The sequence below is a fragment of the Stenella coeruleoalba genome (genome assembly GCF_951394435.1).
Source record: "Stenella coeruleoalba genome assembly, chromosome: 5".
NCBI classification, from domain to species: Eukaryota; Metazoa; Chordata; class Mammalia; order Artiodactyla; family Delphinidae; genus Stenella; species Stenella coeruleoalba.
In genome coordinates, this window is record NC_137150.1 from 22,167,144 (window position 1) to 22,179,265 (window position 12,122).

General features: G+C 36.3%; 1 long non-coding RNA gene across 1 annotated transcript in view; it reads left to right on the forward strand.

Moving 5' to 3' along the window:
- Positions 1-236: 236 nt before the first annotated feature.
- Positions 237-12,122, forward strand: part of LOC307186930 — a 59,897-nt gene continuing 48,011 nt past the window's right edge. Inside the window, exon 1 of the long non-coding RNA XR_013828510.1 lies at positions 237-643. This is a non-coding gene — a long non-coding RNA (uncharacterized lncRNA). The remainder of the gene's footprint in view (positions 644-12,122) is intronic.

Genomic DNA, 12,122 nt, shown 5'->3' on the forward strand with positions numbered 1-12,122 from the left:
ATACACATACACACTCACAAAAAGAGGAAAAGGGGAAAAAATCATAAATCTTGCTCTCAAAATTCACCTCCTTAATTTGGGATGATTCGTTGTCTATTCAGGTATTCCACAGATGCAGGGTACATCAAGTTGATTGTGGAGCTTTAATCCGCTGCTTCTGAGGCTGCTGGGAGAGATTTCCCTTTCTCTTCTTTGTTCTCACAGCTCCCAGGGACTCAGCTTTGGATTTGGCCCCGCCTCTGCTTGTAGGTCGCCGGAGGGCGTCTGTGTTTCGCTCAGACAGGACGGGGTTAAAGGAGCCGCTGATTCCGGGACTGTGGCTCACTCAGGCCGCGGGGGAGGGAGGGGCACGGAGGGCGGGGCGGGCCTGCGGCGGCAGAGGCCGGCGTGACGTTGCACCAGCCTGAGGCGCGCCGTGTTCTCCCGGGGAAGTTGTCCCTGGACCCCGGGACCCTGGCAGTGGCGGGCTGCACAGGCTCCCCGGAAGGGGGGTGTGGATAGCGACCTGTGCTCACACACAGGCTTCTTGGTGGTGGCAGCAGCAGCCTTAGCGTCTCATGCCCGTCTCTGAGGTCCGCGCTTTTAGCCGCGGCTCGCGCCCGTCTCTGGAGCTCCTTTAAGCAGCGTTTTTAATCTCCTCCAGGTACGTGGGGGGTTTCTTGCCTTTTGGGAGGTCTGAGGTCTTTTGCCAGTGTTCAGTAGGTGTTCTGTAGGAGTTGTTCCACGTATAAATGTATTTCTGGTGTCTCTGTGGGGAGGAAGATGATCTCCGTGTCTTACTCTTCCGCCATCTTCCCGGAAGCCCCCTTTTGCTGTTGTGTTATGGAAATTATTTAAATGTTATCTTGCAGACATCCAAACTTTCTAAAGAATTTGTGTGTGTATAATGTATACACATATACATATTATACAATATATATTTTCATATATCCTATTATTAATTAATTTCCTAGAGCCCTTTCTTGTTTTTCTTTTCCATATGCTTTTTCATTTTTTATTACTTTCTGTGAAGAAAGTTCTCTATTTATCCCTTTAGATTAATTTTACACCCCCCTTCTGCTTTGTGCCGCCAGCTGATCACTGTGGACTGATGGGTACGGATTGCCTCTCTAGGGCTTCCTTGTCTGGCTTCTGGTTGGGGTTTGTCCATAGAGTCTGGCCCCATTTCCAGTAGGGCCTTTGCTTTCTTTCCAATGCTTGGTTTCCCTGAGCTGGGGCTTCTCTGCTTCCAGTTCTCTACAAATTAAACCTGTAGTCTACTGGGTGGAGGAGAAAGGTGCTGAATCTGGGAGAAGACTGAGGGTCTCATTGCCCCTCATATAGACTTTTAAACACTCCTCCTATTTTCAACTCCTGCTTCGTGCTGCCTTCCACAGTGCATTGTACGTGCAGTTCCTCAGCCCTTCCAGAGTAGACTGACCTGCTTTTCATGGCATCTGCAGGCATTCAGTTATCAATTTTATCAGATAAAGCTGCTTCACACATTCTAAAATTATACTGATACCTTTCGGGTCTTCTTGCCCATTGTCTTGGTGTGTGTTCATATTTAAAAAATATTTCTGCCATCGTTATGACATAATTTTATTAGAAGGAATTTAAATTCCTGGCAGCAATCTGAATACAGCAAACTTCTTAAATATGTATGAATTTGTTTGAGGGTGGTGGCAGAGATTATTGTCTCTAATAATTGAATGTCCTTTAAACTAATCTCCTTAAGAGACTTTATGTCTTCCATGGGGATGGAGAGTTAAAAGAGAAATTCTAAACAGCTCCTCAAAAAAATATCAGTTTTGGGGTGTTGTCCTCCCCAGGACTCCTAAGAAGTATTCTAGATAAAACAAACTTTTGTCACGTAAACATAATATCAAGTATATCTTTGCTCAAAAGATATGCTTAGGTTTTTTGACAGCACATTTAATAGTTCACTTTTATCAAATGCAATGAGAAACAATGTCAAGAACATTAAGAATCTAGAAGTGAATTAAACGCACACATGCACGTTTCTGACACAACGATTTGTTTTGCTAAATTTTCTTTTGGGCGCTTCACATTGCTATGAGATTATACTTATTATATTTATACACTTCAAACTATTAGAATACATACAGACAATGCTGGAGGCTCTTCCAAAATACAGAGAGTAATTATTTTCCAAAAATATAAGTTCTATAACGGGACATGTAAACATGAATCCAGGAATAAAAGAAAAACATATCCTGCCTTATATCTAAGCTTTTTCTTAATCTTTAAATAAAATTCCATCAATAACGACTTTTCGTATGAAACAATTTTGTATCATACCTTTATTAATTAAAATTTATAGCCCATGTTTAATTTCAGCTTAACTCTAACTTGCTATCTGCCAATTTGGAAAGTTTTTAACATAAAAGAAATTGTTAGGCAGTTTAATCTTGAAATGCCTTAATGGCCCTAAGTTGGTTTTCTTTATGTGATCTTAAAGTAATATTAAAAAATCATTTGGAAATAAAATGTTTATACAGTTAATATGATACTTAAAGACATATCTCCACTGATGACTTGTTACTGCATCTTATTGATGGAGACAATTTTTGTTAGAACATAGACTTGATAATGCAAGATTTTTTTCAATTAACTAAAATAGGAGCTAAACTGAGGATGTATCATTAATACATTTATTATTACTATATATTCAAAATGTAGACTATATTAAATACGAATATTAATGTTTGTGAATAATCATGCATTTTATGCAGGGAATATAGTTCATTCCCTGAGAAATATAAATTCCCAATGGGCAGACATGTGTTCTGGAGAATGATTGATAAGTATTGCTTTAAGGAAAACATTTTTTCTGAGAAAAAAATATTTTTTCAAACATGGTTATGAAATAGCCCATAGGGTCTACATATTTTTATTGAAAGTATTCTGGAAGAATTATTTTATTCACTTTGTCACCTCATTTTAAAGAAAAATTGAGATAGTAGATCTTTTTCCAACTTGATCGTGTGTGTGTGTGTGTGTGTGTGTGTGTGTGTGTGTTTACCTTTTTTTTTTTTTTAAGTAATTTTACCACATGACTATATCTTGCCACTCTGCTGAGTTATTATGGAAGTTTTGGAAAGACTACTAAGTCCAAACATGGAAAATCTAAAAAAAAGTGAATAATTAACTTTCTGTGTTCTCTTAATGCCTATATTTATAAAGAAAAGTCTTGTTTCTTAGATTATTCAGGCTTACTTGAAGAATTAGGCTGAGAAATTTTTGTAATTCATGATGAACTGAACACTTAAAATTATCTAAAATGAAGTTTTCACATTAAAAGTAATACCCTATGTTTACCTGTTGCTCCTCTCTGAATTATCATCATACTCTTATTAGAAACTAAATAATTTATAAAAGACACTGGAAGAAAGACTAAAATATTTGCATAATATTAATCGTAATATTTCTGCCTATTCCACTTCCTGATGCCAAATACTTCTTTTACAGCTAATGGCAGTGTTTTGAGTAAGTGCCACTGAGCTGAGGCTTACTTTGCTCTTTTACCTTCTGTTTCACATCCACACTTTCCTTCCAGCACTGCTTACGTCAACCCTGTAGACTTGACAGTTTTAAAATAAATGTTTTTCTCTGAATATAATAAAATATATTATGTGAAAATGCAGTTATATTTTAGTGTAATTCAGTATACACTAATATACTATGTACGTCTGCATCTTTATTCCTGTCCTGCCCCTAGGTTCTTCAGAACCATTTTTTTTTTTTAGATTCCATATATATGTTTTAGCATAAGGTATTTATTTTTCTCTTTCTGACTTACTTCACTCTGTATGACAGACTCTAGGTCCATCCACCTCACTACAAATAACTCAATTTCATTTATTTTTATGGCTGAGTAATATTCCATTGTATTTATGTGCCACATCTTCTTTATCCATTCATCTGTGGATGGACACTTAGTTTGCTTCCATGTCCTGGCTATTGTAAATAGAGCTGCAATGAACATTGTGGTATGTGACTCTTTTTGAATTATGGTTCTCTCAGGGTATATGCCCAGTAGTGGGATTGTTGGGTGATATGGTAGTTCTATTTGTAGTTTTTTAAGGAACCTCCTTACTGTTCTCCATAGTGGCTGTATCAATTTACATTCCCACCAACAGTGCAAGAGGGTTCCCTTTTCTTCACACCCTCTCTAGCATTTATTATTTGTAGATTTTTTTAATGATGCCCATTCTGACTGGTGTGAGGTGATACCTCATTGCTGTTTTGATTTGCATTTCTATGATGATTAGTGATGTTGAGCATCCTTTCATGTGTTCATTGGCAATCTGTATATCTTCTTTGGAGAAATGTCTATTTAGGTCTTCTGCCATTTTTGATACGGGGAGTGGGAAGGGTAAGCTGGGACAAAGAGAGTGACATGGACGTATATACACTACCAAATGTAAAATAGATAGCTAGTGGGAAGAAGCCACATAGCACAGGGAGATCAGCTCGGTGCTTTGTGACCACCTAGAGGGGTGAGATAGGGAGGGTGGGAGGGAGACGAAAGTGGGAGGAGATATGGGGATATATGTATTCACTTTGTTATAAAGCAGAAGCTACCACACCATTGTAAAGCAATTATACTCTAATAAAGATGTTAAAAATATATATATCATGTAATGCTGCTGTTATATTTTTAATACGAAAATAATACCTTGACTTAATCTAATCCATCACCAAGTCCTATTGATTCTACCTTTGAAGTATATCTTGAACTTGTATGCTGTTTTCTAACCACTTTACTCCTACTTGAGACTAGCTCTTATCAACCAGACTTTATCAATGATCTCCATGTTGGTCTTGTTTTAATTCTCCTCATCTTCCAAGCTACCCTCTATGATAATCTGTGTAACACAGATATCTAATCAGATCTTTTCAATGGCTCTATGCCTTTTAAAATGAAGTTAATACTCATTAGATTACATATTAAAAATTTACATTTGGGGATTTCCCTGGTGATCCAGTGGTTAAGATATCACCTTCCAATGCAGGGGTTATGGCTTTGATCCCTGGTTGGGGAGCTAAGATCCCACATGCCTTGTGGTCAAAAAACCAAAACATAAAACAGAAGCAATATTGTAACAAATTCAGTAAAGACTTTAAAAATGGTCCATATCAAAAAAAAATCTTAAAAATATTTTCCATCTCAACCTTGGCATTGTATTTTTCTTGAGTGTCATCAGTTTTACTTCTCTATATTCTTCATCCACATAAATTTCATTTGTACCTAAATTTTTGAAATTATCCTTCTACAGTCTTCTGCCTTACCAAGTACTTCTCATCTTTTATGACTCAGCTCAAGGTTAACTTTTTCCTGTGGTGTCATCTGTTGACCTTTCCCCGCCCCCAAAACTCTCTCATGAAATAGTGAAAGGTTGCCCCTCATCTAATGCTGTCATACACCCTACTATCTCAATTATAGCACTTATTATACTGTACTGACATTAGTTGGTTTGCTTGTCTTTCTATATCACCAAAAAATGATTAGCTTCTTAAGATCAGAGATGAAATATAATTCATTATTTATTGTTAGCACTTATATCTGATAAATTTCAATTGTTCTATAAATGTTTAAATGAATGAATTGATTCGATAGACTTTTCTGAGAAAATATAGTCATTTACACAATACATTTCTACTGTTTTAAATATGTCCAGTAAATGAGCCTGTAAGAGATTAAACTGCAATAGGAGTGATGGTCAAGAAATGTACCATAGAAAACAAAAAAGATTTATTTATGAGAGAATTGACCTATATAAACACTCATGATAAATGATTATAGCCAACACTTATAAGTAACTTAAAATGTGCTAGGTACTGTTTTAAGTGTTTATATATATTTACTCATTAATTCCTAAAAAAGAATCCTATGAAATAGATACTTTTATGATCCTTTTTTGAAGGTAAAGAAATAGAGGCCCGAAGAGGTTAAGTAATTTGCTCAAAGTCACAGCTAATAAGTAGCAATTGCAGGATAAAGCCTATGATTTCCACGGAAGCTGTGTGTATTTTTACTATCTCTATCTAAATTAAGAACATACCCCACAATTCAGGGAATTCAAAACAGAACATTTTATTTCATTTGGTTAACATTCATGGGTCAGAAATCCAGGTGGTGCTCTTCTGGGCAGTTCTGCTTTCTGTGGCTTTGACTAGAGTCATTTACTCTACACTACTCAGCTGGTAGTTCAGCCATGCTGGCAGGTCCAGGAGGGTTCATGGTTCGATCAACCTTCATGTGGCTTCTCTCTGTTCGTGCACCATAGTTCTTTCATGATTGTTGGACTTCTTACATGGAAGTGAGCTTTCAAGCAAGCAAAAGCTTGAAAAAAAGAAACTGAAAAAAGAATTATCTCACATATATGTGTTCATATATATTATGTAGAGAATTTACACAGATTCATATAGACATATATTTATACATATATTATACATGTTAGTCATGTACCTATCTATATACATAATTGTATATATTTAGTTATTTTTAAAGTTTTATACACATCTCTATTTACTATATATACACATATATATGGTACTGCTATATTTAAAAATGTGAAGTTGGCTTCAGTTTTGTATTTAGAGACATTAAATATATTACTAGTATGAATATTGTATGACCTTAAAGGTTTTTTCTTTCAGGGTTCAGTTGTTTAATTTTCAAATGTCTGCAAATCACGACGGGTTCATATTAATTTGCTAACAGTTCAATGTACAATATAAACGAATAACAGTCTTCAACAGTATTTCAAATGGTCTTCTTGATAATTTAAAACAAATATTTTGGACAACTTTTTTTCTTGTATGACTAAGTCATTATTATTTTTACATCGTTTAATGGTCAATCTACAACCTTTCTGGAGAGAAGGGAAAGTGACAACTCATCTTCTCACAGTTCACATGAGTTTGTGTTATTAGAGTTAATCTGAAGTTTCTTTGCAGAACTCTTTTTTTAAGGCACTGGTCCATTTTGTGAGGAATAATTTAAGACCACTTAACAGTACACTTAAAGCTAGTTAGCCAGGGGCACTGACTGCTACACATATCACTGTAGGCTAGAAATGATGCAAGGCACCTCGCTCAATATCTCTGTGTTCTGGAACTTTCACCCTTCCTTCACGGTAATTCACTGATAGTAAATAACATGTCACTAACTTAAGGACTGAACTCAGAGAGGGGACCATACTGAGCCTCACATAAAATATTAGTAAGATTAATTATCTGCTTTATTTTTTGGTAAAAATAAATATAAAGGGTGATTTCTATTTTTGAAAAATAGCTACAATACTTCTTATCCCATATAAGCACCCAGAACCTTGTCATTCGCCCATCAGAATTTGTAGTCTATTCTTTCTTCTGTTGAGCCTAGCAAAGCACTGTAATTGCCTCAACTAATGGAGTGCTCAGGAATTGAGCTCAGGAAGGCAATCTAGGTTCCTCCTAGGGCTTGTTCTCTCTCTCTCTCTCTCTCTCTCTCTCTCTCTCTCTCTCTCAATCTTTCTCTCTCTCTCTCGCTTCTTTTTGATCCTACTCACCATGTCGGCAAGCCATGTGTATATATTCTTCTTGGCAGCCCCAGCCTAAGTCCTGCCTGACAACATTAACTGCCAGGTGTGTGAGTGAGGCTGGCACATGCCATCCTTTGAGCATCCCCAACTAATGCCATGTAGAGCAGAGACAAGCTGTCCCCATCCAGCTCTGCCTAAATTGCACATTCATGAGCTAAACAACTGATTGTTGTTTTACAGCACTAAGTTTGAGGTAGTCTGTAATGTTATACTTGTTAACATGAACAAGAAATTAATGTATTTTCCCCACTTTTCAATGTATTGCCTTGCACACAGCACTTTGAAGACAATTAACCCTGGTTATGACTAGAGGAATCAAAATTAATTGAGGTTTGGGGAAAAGGGTGAAAAATACTTTCTCCTGTCAAGATTATAAAACATGAGTGACTGTCTCAAGTGGTAGAAGTTCCCATGTACAAAAATATTACTTTGACCCCCAACTGTCATTCTGCCTGGGTGTCCATCATTATATTATGTCTTGGATAAATATAGTGTTATTCTGTTGAAATAAAGAGGCTAATGTATTAAACTGTTATCATATACAAATAAATTATTTTGTAACCTATTGTTTTTCACTGTGATAATAGGTGAATTGGTAAAAGGGAGGGATGTTTTTCAAAGGAGGGATTTATATGTGTGGTTATCTGGTGGGAAAGGATGGATTAGACATACAGAGTTGAGTTGATGCAACTCTGGTAACTTGTAGTGAAGACCAGAAATATCAAAGATGTGTATAAAAGCTTTGAAAGTAGCCCTGAGAGGCTCCAAAGACAAATTTTATTTCATAGAAATTTTTGTGTCTGTTCAATGAGTTTTGATTTCAAACATTTTTTAGTTTACCTCTCTTATTCTGTCAGAGTTAGGAGCTCATTATTGTTCAATAAAAATTATAGCTATTATGGTATATATGATTTATAGGAGTATAGAAAGGCTTATGTCATTGTTTCCTTACTAGTTCAGGCAGGTTTGTGGGTCTTAGGACTTGGGTATGTCTCTGCCAATTAAAAAAAGCAGGTGGAGGTGAATATTACGAGGCAGTTACACAGTGTAGAGAATGAATACTGAATCCAAGAGGATATACATGTGGGCTGGAGGTCCCTGAGGCAGTGAATTATGATATGGATTACTCTGCAAATGGTGAAAATTTGAGAAATGTAAAAAATAATAGATTCTTTTACTCATGTTTAATTTGAAGCTGCAATGAACTGTTTCATCTGTGTTGTGTTAAATGTTCATTGCTGACATCTTTGCTACTGGTAGGTCTTTTTTTGGTAGTGAAATTATCAGTTCTTTGACACCGTGGCTGTTAAACCAAAAAATTCAATATACTCTCTCTATCCAAGTAAAAATTCATTTCATTGTAAATGTTGTATTCTTTCAGCATTGTAAACTCCTTCACTAAGTTTTTGCTAATGCTGAAATATGATTCCTAATAAATAAGGTGAATACTTTAGAAAAAATAGACTTTTCTCTTTCAGATCCTTTTTGACACTTAAATATATTTTATCATATATAAACACTATCTTATTATGTTAGCTGGACAATCCCTTTGTGGCAATTTAATATATAATGAGTTCACAATATAATATACTCTTAATGAAGTACAATTATATTAAGTTGGTCATAATTTGTGATTTTGCAATTATAAGTTATTTGTCTAGTGGATATTTTGATTATTTTTCTATCTCAAGTTTGTCAAAATGGTTAATTCAATGTCTCATGATAACAAATCCCAGTAATTCATAATGAAACCTCAGGTGGTGCAAATTTGCATTATAGCAACTCATTTAATTAAGGAGGTTCTATAGTTAGAAGAAACACCCCCCCCAAGCTTTAATGACTTAATTTCTTTTTTTATATGTTCTTAGAATTCATTTTAGTGATGGTGGCAAAGTCTTAAAGAGATTTTTAAAAATAGATTTTAGTTTTTAGAGCAGTTTTAGGTTCAAAGAAAAATTGAATAAAGGGTACAGAGATTTCTCATATACCTTCTGCCCCCCACATGCACACCCTGCCTGACCATAAGCATCACCCACCAGAGTGTTTGTAACAGTCATGAACCTACCATGACATATCATTATCACCCGAAGTCCACAGTTCACTTTAAGGTTTTCTTTCAGTGTTGTATGCTCTATTAGCTTTGACAAGTATATAATGGCATGTATCTACTGTTATAGTGTCATACAGAATAGTTTCACTGTCCTAAAAATCCTGTGTTCCACCTATTTATTCCTTCCCCTTTCTTAACCCTTGGCAACCAATGATCTTTGACTCTCTCCATTGTTTTGTTTTTTCCAGAATGTCATATAGCTGGAATCATACAGTATGGAGGCTTTTTCCGTTTGGCTTCTTTCACTTAGTAGAATGCATTTAAGATCCCTCCATGTCTTTTCATGGCTTGATAGCGTGTTTCCTTTTAGTACTGAGTAATATTTCATTTTCTGGATCTACTATTGTTTATTTTTCATTTACCTACTCAAGGACATCTTGATTGCTTCCCAGTTTTGGCAATTATGAAAAAGTTGCTATAACCACCTGTGTATAGGTTTTTGTGTGAACGTAAGTTTTCAGTGACTTTGGGTAACAAAAAAGGGTCATGATTGCTGGACCATATGGTAAGAGTATGTTTCATTTTATAAAAAACTGTCTTCCAAAGTTGCTGTACTTTTTATTTTTATTTATTTATTTTTTTGCTGTACGCGGGCCTCTCACCGTTAATGGCCTCTTCCCTTGTGGAGCACAGGCTCCGGACGCACAGGCTCAGCGGCCATGGCTCACGGGCCCAGCCACTCCGTGGCATGTGGGATCCTCCCGGACCGGGGCACAAACCCGTGTCCCCCGCATCGGCAGGCAGACTCTCAACCACTGCGCCACCAGGGAAGCCCAAAGTGGCTGTACTATTTTGAATTCTCACCAGCAGTGAATGAGAGTTCCTGTTGCTCCATATCCTCACTAGACTTTGGTGCTGTTAGTGTTTTGGATTTTGACCATTCTAACAGTAGTGGTATCTTATTGTTGTGTTAATTTGCAATGCTTTAATAACATGATTTTGAGCATCTTTTCATATGCTTATTTGCCATCTGTTTATCTTCTTTGGTAAGGTGTTAGTTTAGATCTTTAGCTTATTTTAAAATCAGGTTGTTCATTTTCTTATTATTGAGTTTTAAGAGTTTTTTGTCTATTGGTAATAATCTTTTATCAGATATGTCTTTTATAAATATTTTTTCCCAGTGACTTGTCTTCTCATTGTCTTGACTGTCTTTCACAGAAAAGTAGTTTATAATTTTCATGAAGTCCAGGTCATCAATTATGTTAACATTTTTAGATTGGAAAAACTGTCCCTCATAATTTCCTGTAAAACACATAACTATTAACAAGAAATTTTGTCCACATATACTTGGTTTACTTCCTTTAATGATGCTGCTTCTACACTCCTCTAGTTTATATTCAGTAATAACATTCTTTCATTTTTCTAAAAGCAAATATACAAGGTACATCCATGATGTGAGTTCTGTCTGTTGATAAGAGTATTCAGAATGAAAACTGGCAGAGAGCTTTAGCTCAGCATATGATATGAAGTGGTGGGATTTTAGTGTAATTTTCTACATTCAGAAAAAATAGTATATCACTTAGAATTCAAATAGAGAAGCAGAACCAGTAGGGGATACACATTACAAGATGTTTTTCAAAGAATCGGTTTATCTGATTATGGGGCTGGCTAGGCAAGTCTGAAATGTGTAAAGCAGGCTGTCAGGAAGGTCAGGCTGAAGCTTTCAGGCATGGGCTGAAGCTGCTGTTTATAAGTGGAATTTCGTCCTCTTCGGGGAAACCTCAATTCTTCTCTTAAGATCTTTTCAATTTACTGAATCAGATCCACACAGATGAACAGCTTATTTAGGATAGTCTCATATATATGATATATTCAAAAAATTACAGAAAATATAAGTATTACAGTCCTCATTTCTGTAATTGGTCACATGGTCATAGATGTTTTTTTTAACTATTTGCTTTCACTGTCCATTCCATATTTCCTTTATCCTCAGCAAACACCTCAGATAATTGTGGTAATTTGTCTGGTGGTTTGACTAACCCTTTATTCCTGAAGGGTCTGGGACCTTAGTAGTCCTGAACTGACTTAGGTTGTAGTTTTACACTGACTCAGGTCACAAGATGATTGTACTAAGTGATGCCCTAAGGGATCTCCTATACTCCAGACATACTCTTCCTTACCTCTATCGTGGAGTGGCAGTCCAATTTCTCCGTGGTAATCAGGCTCAGTCACTCCAGCCAGTACATTAAACCCTTTCTTTGCCTCTGAATTAAAAGGCATGAGGAGTCCAAACTGACCTGGTTACAGTTTTAACTTCCAACTCAATCATTGTTGTGTCTCCTGGGAGAAGCATTCATTCGTTTAGAGCTAAGATCTTTATTTTTATTTTCTTTTTATTTTTTTGCGGTACACGGGCCTCTCACTGCTGTGGCCTCTCCCGTTGCGGAGCACAGGCTGTGGACGCGCAGGCTCAGCGGCCA